We start from the raw sequence: 18,931 nt of genomic DNA, 5'->3' as shown, positions 1-18,931 counted from the left end.
TAAATAATATTTGTTTTGGTACGACATTTTGAGACAAACTCCGAGCGCTTGTTTAACAGCGTAGATTTGTTGCACTGATAATGTGTAGTAGTTTTTCTGATATACAATGATTACATCGCTTGCTTATGTTAGAGTAACTTGATGCTTAGTCACTAATTGACCACGAAATGTCAAAGACCTGGTTCTTTTGTTTGAGAGACCAGACGTACTTGGAAAGCTTCGTGCAGGGCCGAAACCTCTCGTTACGGAACGATTGCATGTGATTAGCGAGGTGTTATCAGTAAGTCCGATGTAGACTTCTCCGTGTTGTCCCCGTCGATACCTTCGCCTTTTAAACCACACCTTCGACTTGACAGTTACCCTGCTTCAAGGGGCATGTAGACTTGTCCCGGCAATTACAATCAGCTGGTCGATCTTGACGTTGGTCCTCGGTGATTACTTTCTAATTATTGTGATTTTGATTATACTAGCCTATATTCTTCATACAACTGTGTTTCTATTGAAGATCTTATAAAGCTTAGACCCCTTTGGAAGTGTTTGTCAACAAGTTCAAGGAATTTCTTGTCAAAAGGAAAATAATATCTGGAAGCAAAGCAAGTATGGTCAAAGGCCAGTCAAGGTCATTCCCAAATTCTTTAAAACATTGTCCCAGCTGATCAATATCCAGCAAAAGCTGAAGCTCCAGCCCTCGACGAACATGCAAGTCGGTCAAAGGTCACCCAAGGTCATCAACTAATTGGAGGAATGAGTTTGTTACAATACTCGTTGATATCCAAACAAAACGAAACCTCTAGCCCTTGTATTTACTCAATAAGTTGATTGAGATATGTAAAAGCATGTTAAAGGTTGGGATATTCAAGGGAGTTCTGGATGACTAGTTGACCATAACTATAGATCATCATGGCCAATAATGAGTGTTATTGCTACATGTGGCGTGACTTTTTAAATTCTTAGGGTACAGGAGTAGATATAGTAGTAAAGCAGCAATAAATTACTAGGCTCGCCGAAAACTGTAACTATATGATGCACTTTATGGCTACTATGATGCTTTGCAAAACAGACTTTCAATTTGCAAACAATCGCCTGAAAGACTACACATGAATGATGCATTTCGTGGCTGGTACGATGCATTTTGTGCAAGAATGAACCGGTGTCTTAAGGTGGTTGGAAAGGCTAGAGCGTCAGTTATAAATTTCAACAAAACTATTAAAATATAAAAGTAGTCAACATTCTCTGTGGAATAAAAAAAACTAGACATTTGGGCACAAAGGCATTGCAGAGTTATAGCCTGTTAAAACTTCTGAAAAACTGACCAAATAAGAAGAAGTTGGGGAGTCCTTAGTGTATTAACTATGGTAGAGGTCCCCTAGCTTTTAATAAAATGTTTGAAAAGGGAAAGTCATTATTTGCTGTTCTTCAGGAAAGTTTGACAAGGCGGTGCTGGCATTCAGAGTGAGTGACTGCTATTGTAAATGCATTTTTAGATTCTTTGAGTGTCAAAGAGGTGTCAAAAGTGAGATTAACCAAAAAAAACTGCTCTATGACTTCAAAAGAGGGGTGCAAATATGGCTTGTTTTCAACATTTTTGACAGAATAACAGTTTTCCTACATAATTGTATACCAATTTAATCCAACTTTGAAATGAGATATGGACATGGAATTTTTACAGCTTATTAACAAGGTTACAGATAAGATTTGTACGGCACAATTTTCCTGTATTTGAAGAGTACTTTTTGAAAAATCCTTTTTTGAAATTTGAAAGAATTTTTAATAATTTTTTGATATATAAACCCATGTAAAATCATAAAAACAAATTTATTTACAAATCCTGCCGTACAAATCTTACAATAAATAGTGTCAACATATTTATAACTAATTTGGTAATATTAATACTATCCAATTATTATTAAATTCAAATATGTAAAAAAAATATGAAAAATTAAATTTTAATATTTACTGGTGTCATATTTCAAAATCATGGCTGCAAATATACAATTTTTATATTCTTTGGAGAAAATATTAACTAAGGGATTTATCCTGAAAATTTGAACTAAATATCTTGATTCTAACACTTGAAACTTGACATTAACTCTGAGAAAAGAATTGGTGCAAAAATAGCCTTTCCAACCACCTTAATTCAAAAACACACTGACCCCCGTCCCCCGAGCCTTTCAAAAACATGGTGACCCCTCACCATCACCAAAGTAAAAAAAAAAACAGGGTGACCCCCGTGAATCCACCGTCCCCAGGCTGAAGAAACTGACCAGTCCCTTACTTGCTTGCCAAAGGGGTGTGGTTATTTTCTTGAAGGTATACAGACATGGAAACCGAAATGCGTTTTCTCCCTTTGCAATTGTATTTTTTAGTACACTTCATGTAGATTTAATATTTGGACTCTAAAATGATTACAATTCTTTTCTGAACTGCCACTTGTTGGGCTCATATCAAAGCTCTCGTCGTGGGAAAAATTTACGTTGTCTTAGTTTTCGGTTTCAAGTCTTAGGATCCAATTAGACTGAAAGATCCGTCGCCCGAGGGCGCCCTTTACGCTCCCCGCTCGTAATTCGTCGATCTTTCAGTCTGGTATGCACTTCCTTGGATTAGGCTTACAGCACGTTGGTCTTACAAAACGTATGGTTTGATCGCAAAACATTGAACACTTTTGTGAAGATTTGCAAAAGAAAACGGAACCAAATTTCAAACAATTTTGCATTCATTATGATTATATTAACGGTTCCTATTGAGATTTTATTTTAATGAAAGTCTTACAGCCTACGTTAGACAAGTCTGATTTGTCTGTTTGTTTGTTGTTTTGTTAAACACGTAACTGTAAATATTGCCTCGGTTTCCTAATATCCATCTTTGCAACAGAGCCAGGAGTTTGAAATGCGTTTCACACCAATGTACAGATACAGCGATAGTCTGCCTCGCGTACACATACATACACATACAAAACGAGGGGATGCAATTTTGGCATTCTCGATCCATTTATCGCATTCAAGACTCCAATTAATGCCATGTGCTTATGAAGTAGGTGACTTTGGTATCGTACATGAGGCTAATGCCAAGAGGGTTTGACCGGTTAAGAAGGGCTTGACTACGCAGTTTCTGCGTAGTGAAGCGTCATTACGTATTCATGGTGACCCCTGGCCAGCTGTCAATATCTTTGGGGGCTTTTGTCTTTTGGCCTGCTTTGCATATGCGTCGTTGGACACGACCTGCCAATCACCCAGATAGTCAATTAAACTATTAATTGACAGTTTACCGACCCAATTAACACTATCCAGCAGTATCAGTCATATTTTAATCGCGTGGCCCGGGTGGGCACAACGTAGGAACGCGTGTATTTCTATGTGTACGTTTCACTTGTGGTGTTGTTTGTACCATCGTGCGTTTGAAGTCCTTGTTTCACCTACAGCATTACCTTCAAGGTGACAGGCTTACTATTAATGTTCAGTATCATTGCACCGAGTTCTGCCCACGGTGAAAACCACCTGTTTTGCCTACTAATTACTGCCCGTCGCTGCCCGTCCTGAATGTAGCCTATCTATAGCTGCAGTAATCACATAAATCATTTATCAGTTTTGATATATACTCCTAAATTGTAAGTTTGATCAAAATCGAGACCACATTCAAGGGCTATGCAGACTGTCCATGTACGCACACACAGTGACAAGAAGGCGGCAAACACCTACTCACCAAGCACATCGAATCGGCGAAAAGAAGCATAAAAAAGCTAGGCTCATCGCCAAAACAAACGCGCCAAGCGCTAACAAAAACCCATACCAAGCGGCCCTTTTCAGGGCCACCAAATACTCCAAAAAGAGAACTACCAAAAAATACGATAAAATGACATAGAACACACAAACACTTAAAAGAAATAACAAAAATCGTACACATAACAAACAACTGAAACACAACATTAAATACAAAATAAACAATCACAGTAACGTAACAGAAAACATGGCCGTGGAAATAAATCAGCTATTTCCAAAGAAAAGCCGACAACAACATGAAATTCAACAACAACCTATCATCGCTCAAACTATGAAACTCCGAAAAATAGTACTAGGCAAAAGCCTTAAAATTCATTCGGACACCAACAAAACCAAACAGAATAAAACCACCTCAGGATTTCAACAAATAAAGTCGTACGCTACATCGTGAGACACAAACAATCGCAACACCAATTCAAAGAAAAGTCAAATTGGACTCCACGAACAACAAAAAAAACAAAAACTTGAAAGCTATCTGAAGCTTCTAAACTCGCACTTCTAGAGATACCCTTTCAAACAAGGAAACAAAACATGTCGCGTGCCAAAAGAATCGCGATAAACCAGCTTGCAAACAATGGACAAATTTTGGGAAAATAACCCTTCGACAAGGGTCGGTTTTTCGTTATTGTCAACACAAACGATTACGTACTCGAATACGAAAGGCAATTACGTAACACTCAGTATTATACACAACAAGCCAGAACAAACAGTAAACAAAGTAAACGAACTATTAATTAAAATGTACGAGAACAAGCACATCAACCAGGATACTTGTAAGTATCTTGATCCAATAAACATAAAATCCATACCCCGCAGTGGTACTTATTGCCTAAAAATTCACAAACCTCCGCAAAAATCTAAAAGACACACCAGTCAAAACAAAATTTACCGAAGTAAAGAAATATAGAACAAACAAACCGAACCACCAAACGGACTCACAACGTGACCAAAATTAATATACTTGCCTCGCTAATCGGAAAGCAACACCACTAAAATGCATTAAAATAATTTTCACAAACACAAACTGAGGAAAGAATCTACACTGCGACTGATGAGAAACCACACTCGGGTTTCGAAACGCAAGCGTCAAAGGGCGACTCTATCAACTTTTGTAACAACATAGGTCCGGCTGCGTCTCGCCATAAGCTTTCCCCACACGAACAAAACATTACCGTACACACTAATCCAAACTTCTCTACAAATATCCGAAGCGAAACAAACATTTCATTAACACAAACAATCGGATAAGAATGTAGGAACACATTTTCGAAACGAATCAAACACAAACTCGACACAAAAACATTTAGGATAGTTAGGTGGGGAGCCTGTTTCACATATTTTACATCTCGCTATACTGTCTATGATTCTAAAAAGAAAGTCATTCGCCACTTTTTCTGTATACGCGGTTTGGCAAAACTCATCTCTTCAATCGAAAGTCGGGCGATTTCATGGTTCTTTGGGGCACTTAAGTGTACGTCGAGCTTTAGGAATGTTGTTACATTCGCGATGTTTTATTCGAAATTATTTATTTCTTCAAGGGCAAATGCACATAATTTATGCTGTTGGAAATACTGGCCGCTCATAAACAAGACAATAAACTCAATATATGTGCATCTTTACTTATATTGTCAAAGTACCACCGACACCCTCAAAAAACCAAATGGTTCAGTCCAGGTATTTGCAACTCTGCCATCCGACTGGTCAACAGGAAATCAACCTTAGGTGTCTTTTGGCGCGCGTATACATACGCCAGTCACCTAGGCGACGGTAATCTGCACCACTTATCACCATCGGGAAGGTACTCCTCTCCATATACCACTGGCGATCCCACCCTCAAGGCACTGCGTCATTCGACCAAGCATTGTTATTGTAATTCCTGCATAAAATTAACAGCGAGGTCAACCGGTCAAATCTCTTGGGATTTCCTGGCATGTAGTTGCCATATTTAATGGCCATGAAAATGACTGAGTATAAAATTACAAGTTCAAAACTCTTCTAAAACCATTCCATATGCAAGCAAGCATACTATGGAGTATTACAATTATATGCTGATCGCAGAGTGTAGTGTTTCGGCTGTTTCAACACCCATTGGTACAGTAGATGATGTAGACAATTGGATAAAGAGATCATATTTTAGAATTTTTTGATTGATTGATTTATTTAGCACTTAAAAATAACCATACAGTACAAACAAGAAAAAAGACAAAGACAGAAGTGCTGGGATAACACAGAAAAGTTAAAAACTTATTTCCACTGCGGTCCCACGAAAAATAAAATCACAAGCAAATCGACATGACAACAATTAATAAAAAACAAAGACAACAATTAATAAAAAAAAAATCATTTTGCTCACGTTGAATCATTGCTTCATAAAAATACTTCTTTAACTTTCTTTTAAACAGAGAATTTGAAGTAATACTCTGTATATTTCTTGGAACTTTGTTCCATTCAACACTAGCTGTATATACAAAACTATTCTGATAAAACCGAGCCCCACCTTGAATAAAAATAGAATAGGGTCCGGATCTCGTTCTATGGACATGACTGTTAAAAACAAAATTATCAGACAAATATTTCGGTGCTAATCCTAATGTAACTCTATGAACATGATTGAGTTTTATATATGCGACTCTGTGGCTCACAGGTAGCCATCCCATTTGTTTGAAGTGAACCGATTCAAGGTGTGCTCTTGCTGACATACCAAGGGCAAAACCGTATAACTTTATTTTGGGAAGTTTGAAGTTTTTGTTTGCTTTTTAAAGTCAAGGCACTATACCAGTAAGAGCTTGCATAATCAAAATGGCATTGTATCAAACAGTTAGCCAACAGTTTTCTCGTATGAAAATCTAAAAACTTCTTATTACGATATAAAAACTTGAGACGAGAACATGTCTTTTTAATAACCTTAGATGCTACTGTTTCACCAGACAAGGATTGATCCAAGTCAGTACCAAGATATTGCACACACTGTTTTGCAGCGATGTTGACATCCCCACACAGAACCTGCATTTCCGAACACTGTTTTAATTTTCGACTAGAACCAAACAGGATAGATTCTGTTTTACCGACATGAAGAGACAATTTATTATCAATTAGCCATTCATTGAGATAACCCAATTCCTTACTAAGTTTTGTTTGAATATGTTCAACATCTCTGCCAGACACAAGAAGAGCTGAATCATCAGCATATAAGAGCAGTTTGCATGACACTGCTGATTGCATATCGTTTACATACATTGAAAAAAGTAAAGGCCCCAGTATAGAGCCTTGCGGTACTCCACAATCAACTGAGTTATTATTAGAAAGAGTACCGTTCACGTTCACGGCCTGAGTTCTACCAGACAGATATGACTTGAACCACCGTACTGACTCTTTATTCATGCCACATGCATCAAGCTTTTCCAACAGTATTGCATGGTCAACCGTATCAAAGGCTTTCTGAAGATCTATCAAAACCATGCCTGTTAGCTCCCCTTTATCCATATTTGACCTAATATAGTCAGTAAGGTGGATCAGACAGGTGTCCGTAGAAAAACCCAGGTCGAAAACCAGATTGAAATTCATACAAAATGTCAAACTTCTGAAGATATGTTCAAATTGATTGTAAACTACTCTTTCTAAAACTTTGGAGACCACACTCAAAATTGAGACTGGACGATAATTTCCTTCAAAGGTCTTATCTCCTTTTTTGTGAAGAGGTATCACTCTAGCACGTTTAAGTTCAGATGGCACTTCTCCATGATGAATAGACAGGTTTATAATGTGTGTAAGTGGAGCACTGATTTGTTGAGCTCCATCGATTACAAATCTAGCGGGAAGGCCGTCTAAACCAGCTGCTTTGTTCTTACCAATTTTACCGATAATATCAGTTATAACAGTCTCATCGACTACAGATAACCCAAAAGAACAAACGGAGAGCTGTGACTTCGACTACTCCTGGCCATTTTTAAGATGATGATATTTATTGATCTTGTGATGAATTTCTGAATAAACTGATGTAACTTATCCGAGTAACGTTATTTATTTTCACTACATGTACTGGGTATACATTCATTGCAATCGAATACTTTACACAGCCTATCACCTCCTTGGCTCAATTCGCAATGACGTGTGTATGAAATTCACGCATGCGCAATGCAAAGAGTGGCGATCACCGTTGTCTGTGCCCGTTACTTCGTACGCAAGGTAAGTTAATATCATTATATTTTTGGAGACAAATGTGATTTTGTTTGCGATTTTCGATTTCTGCGACTAATTAAACTAAATAATTGATCCTAAATACTCATGAAATTTTAAAATGTTCGCGGCAACTTTACTTTTGTTTTCTCATACATGACTCAAATATGCTACATACATGTTAACATGGAAGCCCACATTGCACAAGACTTGCTATTGGAGGAGAACTGTATTTGCTTTGTTTTATAAAGAGAGCTTGCAAGGGAAAGTAACCGAGTCAGTATTCTTCCTGTGTAAGTACAGGCCGTCCTTGATTGATTTTGAAATCTTAGAAAACTTGAACTTGAGTCTGTGTGGTAGACTGCATCACAGTCCCTCTATCCAGAGGATAGAGGGACTGTGACTGCATGATTTCAATGGTTGCTATGTTACTGCTCAAAAATATTTCGCCAGCCTATCCAGGAGAAGTAACCTTTTAATTCGTTTGATTTGATGTCTACATCGACGTATGGACATTTTCTTCTAAGTGTAATACGCATACGAATTCAATTTTATATAGTCTCTTTCATTAATCCCTGTCACTGTGACATTGCATTTACGATACACTTGTTAGTACTTCTTTTTCTAAACTAATTTCGAGCGACAGCCTGTTTTTCCGGCAGTAGCATGCTGTCTCATTTCTCATGGCATCTTGTTTCAAATTCGACACATTCGGCAGCAATATGATCTACATCCCTGAGAAGGCTTTAAACGGCTTTTAAAATACATTTCGAGAAAGAAAAGGCGGGGGGAAACAAATTGTCGGTGAATGTGAATTTCGATATTACGATGACGCAAGATATTATCGAAAATAAGTCAACTCTCTTGATCTCGGTAAGTCTTTATCGTTTTAAGCTTTGTAACAGACAAGTGGCCCAAACAAAGTTAGTACGGATAGGTGTACAGAAAAAACAGCGATGCTAGCAAAACCTTTTGTGATAGAGGTAATTGTAGCGTGTCTATTTATGCAGATCAGTAATATTGTGCATATGTATGCGGCTAGTAAGTGGGGACAAAATGGGTTGACGGGCAGATAGATGGAAGGATAGTTAGATTGATACAGCAATAGTTTGCAACAGATAAATACCAAGTTCCTGTTTATCACAAACTTATTTATCAACAATCACAGTACATACGGGGCTGAGGTATATGCAATGAAACACACATTTGGCGCCAAATAGTTAATGTAAAACCCTTGTCATCACCCTCACGAAACTTTAAAAGTTAACTTTGCCCATTCCCTAATATTTATGAGATCAGATGACTTTCTCCGATGTTACCAGGGGCCTGTTTCTTGTTTTGATTGTGCGAGGAGCGATGAAGCTATAAGCCGCATTGTTTACTCTTGCATTTTTTATTCTTCATCCGTATTTCCTTTCATCTCAGTACTTATACGGACTTCACTTTTTTTGTGAGAAACAGCGATCAGAGTGCCCGTTTTACTCGGCAAAATTATAATGGACATCCTTGACAGTTATTCGAAATATCTAGCGAAAGTTCACAAGATTAAACGCATTTTTTACGCTGTTTTTGTTTCATCACAAGAAATATACTTAATTGACCTTCGACCCAGTCATATGCTACCCGTCGACTATGAGGTCAAAAATCGAAACTTTACAACTCCGTGTGTTGCAACCGGACAAGAGGTTAGACGCCAAGCACATTTTTCAGATAGCCAATGAACGAGCCTACATTCTATATTCTCATTCTGTGAAGACAGTGGAACTCGTCAGCTTTAGACGGAAAAGAATATACTATTAGTGAAGTTCTGTTCTCTTCACTTGTCTATTCATCACAGATAGCGAGACAGCAGTACAGTAACTACGGCTACTACAATCGAATTCAACAAATGACAAGTCCTCCGTGAAGTTTGCCGTTCACTGTAACCACGAGAAGACAAATGACCATTTAATCTTTGAACGATTGAAGTCAAGAAAACACGAATGTGTTGTAGTCGGCCAAGATAGGCCGTGCGAGACGTTTCGGTGCAATCTCTCTCTCTCTCTCTCTCTCTCTCTCCTCTCTCTCTCTCTCTCTCTCTCTCTCTCTCTCTCTCTCTCTCTCTCTCTCTCTCCTCCCTCCCTACCTACCTACCTACCTACCTACCTACCTACCTACCTACCTACCTACCTCCTACTACCTACCTATCTCATAACTTTTGCTGTAATGCAACTTCTGTCTGCCTGCTATAAGTCTAACTCTCTTTCCGTCGATGTATATCATCAGTATCTTCCATATACGCATCCACGTTTTGTCTTCTACAAAATGTCAAGACCATAACTGTGTTATGCTATTCTGTGATATCAGCACCATACCAGTTTTTTAGTATGTGTAAATAGCTACTACATTCTGGATTCGCAGATGACACAACATTGTTCTTTTAAATTATTCCTGATATCAAAGCGAGTTTAAATATATTGCACAGGTTCACCAGTTGTTCAGGCTTAGAAATAAACTATAGTGAAACAGCCTGAGAGTTGTTATTGGTAGGCCCCTTAAAACGTTTAGGAAAGTAGTCAGGTGATTTACCCCAACTTTTATCTGCAACAAATGATCCTATAAAATTCCTTGGTGTGTATGTCGGACACGATAGAGAACAAAACGAGAAATTAAATTTGTGGAATAATTTAAAGAAATTGGAAGATAAACTTGAAATTTGGAACGCTAGAAATCTGACGATTAGGTTCTCTTATCGAAATGTTTCGGCATTAAAAATTTAATATAAACATGAAACACATGAAAATTTAACAAAAGAAACAAACTCTATCTTTTTTAAATTTATGTGGAAGAATAAGAAAACACATACAAAACATGTGACAATAATGGGTGACAAAGAAAAAGGGAGGATTGATAATGATTGACGTAACAGAAATAAACAAAGCATTAAAAGAGTTTTACTTGAAACAGCTTCTGACAAATAATAACTCTTCTTGGACAGATATCCCAAATTTTATTTTCAAAAGTTTACGAGACTCAATTTTCTATTAAACTGCAACTACGATGCTAAACACTTCTCTTAAAATACCAAAATTTTATTCCAACATTCTAACATATTTTGCAGAGCTTAAGAACTTAGATATCTGCACAGCTCAAGATGTAGCGTCACAAATGCTTTGAATAATAAATTCATAACTATTGGTGGAAGTACTTTATTTTATAAAAGATGGTTTCAACACTGAGTCAAGTATGTCACTGATTTTTTGGATGGCATTTGAACCCTACATTCTTCGAATCGATTTCAAGAAAAGTTTAATATGAAGTTTATAATTATCTGACTTACAAAAGTATTTTAATGTCAATACCTTGGGATTGGAAAAGACTACTTAAAAGTCAAAATTTTACACATGCATCTGATGAAAATATACTACATTGTCTTTAAAAAATTCCGCTCAGAACAGGCACCACAAATTATCTAAAACTCGTAAATTTAGGCCACCCACATCAGAAAACGCTCTCTCAAAACTAGAATATGCTCAGAACATTGACTGGACGAAATCATTGAAACTAATCTACGAAACAACATATGAAACGAAACTTAAAATATTTCAGTTCAAAATCATGCAACGTATACTTACAAGAAATGTTTTTTTTTTAAATGAACAACAAAATAAAAGAAAATTGTTTATGTCAACACTGTAATTTAGAAGAAACAATAAAACACCTATTTTGGGACTGCAAAGAAAGTGAATCCTTTTGGAATACATTCCAAGATTTCCTCCAGCAAAAAACAAACCATAGAGTATCATTATCATGTAAAGATGTAATCTTTGGTGTTCTGCCTCATAAAACATATAGACTTTTAAGTCATTTACTATGTATTTCAAAATCATCAGCTGTACTCTATTCGATTTTTGAGTAGAAATTAAAGCCGTCTTTTACTGTTTTTATTTGAAAAAGTTAAGGATGTAATTTTTACAGAAAAAGATATAGCAAAAAGAAGAGGAAAAATGGATTTATTCCACTACAAATGGGATGCTATTTATCTTCTGTAAAAGCTGCCTTTTGAGAGAGATTTCAACTTATTATGCTTCCTTGAAACCCTCTCTTTTTGTTTTGTTTGTTTCTCTCCCTTTGTTTTTCCTTTTTTTCTCTTGTTTTGTGTCCCTTGTTCTCCTTTCTGTCAATAAAGTTTTGTTTGAATGTAAAAACATAACTACTACAGATGGAATATAGAAATATTGTGAAATGTATTTTTAACTTTCGGTATGTATTATCGGGCTATAGTTGGAACTGTGTTAATACATTAATTGTGCCAAGTCCTATATTTTTATACTAACATTCAGTTCATATTGATGGACGAATGTAATTCGAGGTACGAGAAATCGATTATGTTGTTCGCGACTTTCGTCAAAAATACTACAGGAACCCTTACACGCACTGTAGTAATAGCTAGTATAAAAGCGTCTTGCCCTTTTTAAATGTAAAACTATAGCAAATAAAATAAGAAATGCAAATTGATGCTGAACCGTTCTTAAACTATTTATTTGTGTGCTGTTTGGTTTGGTTAGGTGGATATAAGAATGAGAAACACCAATCTCTTTGTACAAAATAAAATCATGTCCATCATTGTAGCAATATAAATTCAATCGAATACAGTTCATCAAGATGGACCCGTAAGCTTAGATTTCGTCCGACAGATAGGTGTGGGTAGAATGATTAATAAGTACGTCATTAAGCAAATATTGCGCGCAGATAAACACCTTGACTCGGGTCTTCTCCAACGACCCGTTTGTCTTGCCTCCCTGCTCCACTTAAAACTATCCAAAGTATTGTGAAGTTACTTTTTTATCTCTATCACAGACAGAGCAAAGCTTACAGGCAGTCGTTCGCCACAATACAGGCATATTCAAGTTCCAGGATGAACACAGGCTGTAGCTACATTTATCTCCTTGTGCCCTAGATGACCATTCAACATTTAGAGCAGAAAGGGTTGTTGAGTGCGGAAGAGCCGGTTTTCGTTCCGAACATAACTGCCTGAAGAGTGAATGGTGAGTTCTGACGTGAATGTTTGAAACAGTGATTATTGGTTCATATGTGTCTAAAAATCACACGACAGTGTAATACCTCGCAATTCATGAGGTCGGAACGACCGTAAGCGTTCATTGGGCATGAAGGATATTTGCTTACATTTTCCTCGTAGGGGTTCTATTAAACCTTTTTTGATCTCAGACTTGAAGATCACGAACAAAAGGAACATGTCAGCCTATGACGTATAATTCACCATCCCTTTCATCCGATATTTACAAATCTGTGCTCTATTTCAAGTTTTTGATAAGTTATGTGATGTATACCACGCGAGGAATAAATGTTAATAAAGCACAGCCGAAAATAAAATAAGTCCACCAAGAAATCTTCGGTTGGATGGCAGGAGAAAATGGAAATGGCGCAAAAACAAACAGAAATTTAAAATCGCTTGATATTTATCTCAAATACAGCCGGTTGCAGTAAAAAAAAGACACCTAAGGCCTAAGTAGCTGCAGAACCCTCTCTCATTTCACAATGCTAGTTTTAAAATTGAGGTTTGTCATACTATGGTAATCACTGAAAGATAAGCCAATATTGGGTACCCAGGCTTTGCTGTGACGTGTTGCTGAATAGCCGCCTGTTAGAAAATGGCAGACCAAAGTTCAACGACACCTGCCCCAGCTTTGTCTGGAGATTAGGGCAGCATAGACATTCCTTTGTTTCTTCGGAACCAGAAATTTCTTTAAACACGCGTATATTGATCTATAATCGAAGCAAATTAGGCCAGATGGGGCAAGGTCGAACGCGCCTCGGGGACAGATATCCGGAATTCCAAACTTTTACAATTCTTCTGATATACCACTTGTGGGGGTTCATTTCTTTGTGCAAGAAAACTTTTAACCGTCTTAGTTTTACGAAAATCGGAAATTGTATTTCTCTCCATGGAGTTAACACAGGGATGGCGGCCATTTGAATTTATATATCGGGGCGTAAATCTTGGGTAATTTCTGTCTCAAGTACCAAAATTTGCACGGTGACCCCCTATTTCTATTCATGATTTGAAAGAGAACGATTTAAATATTCTTGAGGAAAGTTTTAGTAAAAGTTTAAGGGGACGCTGCACCCAACTCAGCATAATTTGCTCAAAAATCATTTTTGCAAATATTTATTCAACTTTAATTAATTTGTTGACCCAAGATTAAAAAATGGTTGGGTTCCCCTTGTAGCTAGTCAAGCAGTCGAAAGTTGCGTGATAAAGAAGTGTTAATTTATGCAAATGTTTGCAAATCACCCGATTTCTGGCTTCCTTTCTCCTCCCAATTTGAAAATTTCCAAAGAATTTAACTCCAATCTGGCTTGGTCAAATTTTCTGAAATTTTCACATGTTCTTTAAATATTATATAACAAAACAGCAATTTGACAACAAAGTTCTTACATTTTGAATAAGATGCATTTCAATTTTGCTTATCATGATTTTAATCAATTTTTGAGTGTCAGTCTTTCAACCCCTGCCATTTTAGAATGAGGATAGATAATGCAAATAAAATTGTCGTTTTTTTCTACATATACTGTTCTTTCAAGTGAAATATTACATTTCAGGAAATATTGCAAGTATTTGACTTAAAATTAAATTTTATCATTAATACCAAAATTGAGGTTTTTTACCCAAATATGCGTACACTTCATTCTTTAAGTAAACTATTGCTACTATACTGAACTTTAGAGTCTCTGCGTATTGAAAATATATGGTATGAGGGGGGTTTCTTGTCATCTTAAATGAGAAATATTGCTTTGAAAAAACTGTGTTGGCAACATGCAGCTCCACCTTAAGTCCTTCACTTTCCAGGCGCATACTACCTCAAAATAGAGACTAGCGGCAGAAGATCTGGCATAAACTGAAAATGTGACATCGCAATAGAAAATGAGAATGACCTCGGGAAGAGAGTACTATACAATAACACGGACAGCAAGGATAATAAGAAAAAGAAGGTGGAACACTGCATCAAAACGCATAATACTGATAAATTCAAACTAACAAGTTTCTGTATTATAGAATACTACACGTGAATTCACATGAATCCACATGAATACAGGCTTCCTGAATACAAGCAACGGATAATAGACTGTATTCAACTCTATGTGCACACTTCAGCTACTATACAGGCAATAATCCATGCAAATACATTAAGTATTATTGGGTTTTCATGCAGCGGAAATTGAAATCTTACTGAATGATTTAAACTAATCACATAAATACATGTGCTTCTATAGTCTCCGACGAAAATAAGTCAAATAATGAAAAAGTGAAGAGTAACATTTTAAATGAATGTCGTGAATATTCATAAGCAACTCGCTGCTGGTCGCGTGTTTTACGCTTGGGTCCCGTAACCCTACAGCTCATCTAATGTATTTCTTTTATGTTTCAATCTTGACCATCGCCGACTGGAACGACGTGCATAGATAGCGCAGCTGATATTTTATTCATTTTCATTCTTGAAAATAGTGCAGCTTTGGCTGAGGTGAATTTCTAGGTCTGAGTTATTTTGCAAATCGTGTATAATTTCCCCAGACATTCGTGTTAGACCTAGCATAGCAGCAGAGCAAGTTCCTCAAAATAATTGACAACTTGCGAAAGACGTATTAATATCATTACAGAGTTAGTTCAAAACTTTAAACGCAATATCTTTTTAGGAAACTGCATTTATTTTTCACTAAAACAGACTTGTGCATGTGATTAGTATATTGATTCATTGTCGTCTCTCGGCGAAGAAAAATGCGACCCTCTTCAAGAAGACTGTCTAGGTCAGTCGTATTCTGTGAGGATGCAGCATACCGTTCTTTGGGAAAATATTTTGTACCAGAAATATTGGCACTTTTATGGCGAATTCAAAACACTCCATGACATACTTGCTTGGATACCCTTTGTTCGAGTGACCCTCTTTTGTTGACGTTTACATTGAAAATTTGCGCATGCGTGAAGCAAAGGTGCGAAAAGTAAATACGTCCTGTTCTTTCATTCTGTCATTCTTAAGGTAAGCTAACGATAATTTTAACTTTTTAAGTGACAAGTTAGCTTATTATAGTGGTTTTGTATGTGAGTGGAACTTGCTGTATGAAATATTAGACGCCTGACTCGTGAGATTTAAAATTTCTTCGAAGTATTATATGGCACATAATGACGAAGTCATAAACATAAACTAATAGTGTGTATGATCGCGACTAGCTGTTCGAGGCGACGTGTACTCCATTTGATCATGATATACGTGAAACGACGGGGCCAGCGATAAAAAGTATACGTAGTAGTAACCAGCTGGTTTTAGTAACTGTCTTTCATACACTGAATTTTTATTCAAACCTTGATTCACCTTTGTTTCGATTTTGTACATTGTTGCCATGGTTGCAATGTTTGTGCGCCTGAGCCGCGGGGCTTTCAAAACTTTAAAAGTTCATGCCAACTACATTTCAAAGATGGGAGAAGACTCGGATTTACTTCACTTAGTTTTAGTGCAGCTTTAACTTTTAATTCTATTTTCGACCCTTTCACGAGTAACACCCCGCTAATGTATTTTAGGTTTCGCTTTTCAGTTTTTCAGTCATTAACATTAAGGTTTGATTAAAAAAGAACAAAAAATAATACTTAATAAAGTTTTAATGGTATCTTTGCGCTACTTATTGGTAGGTGTACTCCTGCTGCGATATATTTTTTTTCCTTGACAATTGGATTTTGACAGTGACGACTCATCGAAACCTAAATGAGGAAATTCAAAATACATAGACGGGTGTTCAATTTATCTTGCCGTGATAGGATCTTTATTTTAGACTCCTGGTCATGCATTCTTAAAAAATTGAATTTCCAAACTTTCCCGAAATGACTGGAACATCTGATTTCTTTTAACTTATTGTTCAGGATATCTTGCAGCAACTCTGTTTATTATTGTTATTATCACGAAAGGCTTTCGGTGCTATTTTAACACATTCCGAAAAAGCACAAAAGTTGACCCACTCCTCTAATATTTTGAGAGCGTACTCGCAAAGCTATGTAATTTCTGTATGAATTTTTCGCTAGCAATACGTATTTGCCTTCTTCTCTTTGATGGAGTGTAGCTACTTTGCGGAAAAGATACTGCTAATTTAATTAATTTTAAATATATTGTGTTCAAATATCAAGGAGGGAGCAAAAAACTAAAACAGTTTAACTTTTTGCAGTTTTGCTATTATATCAACTGTTTCTGTACGTTGTCAGGCATCAAAAATATCAGTACCGCCATAGCTTTGACCCTTGCAATATATTAGCCGAACGTCCAATGGTCTATTGAAATAGTGTCGAACATGTAGGTATATGCTCGTGGCTCAAGCGATTATTCACACATTGCCCGTCGCTTGTCAATGCTATGATGGTAGCAAAACTCATCACAGTACAAATAAAGGTCAAACACTATTCTAGACGACGAAAACAGGGTTAAAGATCGAGGAGGGGGCTATTGAAGTGAATATATATTTGGGCTAAGAATAGCACATAATCAAACAAATCGAAAGATAACGTAACGATAAAATGGACAGCAAAGCCCTGACACTGTCAGGGACCTAGGTAGCCAGGACAAAGCAGCTGACGAAAAGAGCATAGTCTACATGAGTTGTTTTATGATTGTTAGCATTCGATTAATATGGGCGTTTATTAAGCAAGTATCGTGGCACAATAAATGGGAGAGTCAAAACAGCTTATAACACTGTCGTTCCGGTTGCATGTTAGCACAACTTTCTACTTTACGCGGGGATGGGGTGTGCAGGGATTAATGTTCAGTGAAACCTTGGTTGACGATCTGTAATTTCATGAAACGATTAATTCACGTTTGCCATTGCTAGCTGCCTATCTGCCACACATAACTGATTTAAATTGTATTAATTGTGAAAAATAAATTTTGAAGCCTGTGTTTAATAAAGGGGTAGCAACCCACCTGTTGCCGAGCACGCATCCCTAGCAACACGCCCTGGTGTGTAACCACGCTGCTTTCAAAGGACACGTATAGCGAATTGCTCCGCAATTTTGAACAGAAATCATTTACCAGGCTTGTAGGCCTACGATAGGAATTTTGACACTCATAAATCTGAAGTTATGTGTTGATTTAGCCTTATTCCCTGAAGATATAGCGAATTATTATTTCAAACAAGATTACTGACGCATTTACAGAAAATTTAGTGAACGCAGCGTGATTTATGATTTATGTACATCACACTCAAATGTGTTGCTTCAAAGATTTCTTTCATCATCAACCTCTACTTTTCACCAAGTGTCATTTTCTATCAAAATTAGCTTAAAGCTCAAGTTGCCAGGTTGTTGAGTTATTTTTAATCCACGAATACTCATCATTTCTTTCAGTATCATTTGAATCATGTACCGAAACATCACTTACGAAAGGAAGTGCGATGGAAGTAGTGGTATCACACTCCGAAGCATCAGTGACTCAATTCACAACATAGAGTTCTTAGAGCGAACTTATGACCGAGACGTCATTAAGAGCCTTGAACACTGTAAAGAGTTGTATCTAAGCATCCTCGCGGGGTATGTATTCGTATTATCGCGTGTTTGTTATAGAGAAATCACTATTGTGGTGTATGCTAGTAGCAGTGAAACGGAATGCTATGTACGTAGGGGCGTCATACTTCTTAATATTTTCTTTATGTTAATGCTTGGATTTAGTATGTATTATTGTGGTAACAATATTTGTATTTGGTAATCGTGCCGTAATCTTGGCACCCTTACAATACGAAAATGTTTTATAAATATAGTGAAAGTCCTTAATGCTTGAGAAGAGATATTGGCAAGTTTTGAGACGTTCCACAACGGGTATGTGAACTTTCAACATTTTTTTCGATGAACTTTGACTCATTGTGACTCATTGTGAACTTTATCAAAATATTACAGATCGAAAATTTAATAAGAGATCAATATGCAGACATGATGATCGCTTTAAAAA

Source organism: Ptychodera flava, unplaced genomic scaffold, assembly GCF_041260155.1.
Source record: "Ptychodera flava strain L36383 unplaced genomic scaffold, AS_Pfla_20210202 Scaffold_38__1_contigs__length_1544198_pilon, whole genome shotgun sequence".
Classification (NCBI taxonomy): Eukaryota; Metazoa; Hemichordata; class Enteropneusta; family Ptychoderidae; genus Ptychodera; species Ptychodera flava.
The sequence above is the reverse complement of the archived record's forward strand: the minus strand, read 5'-3'. Positions refer to the sequence as shown.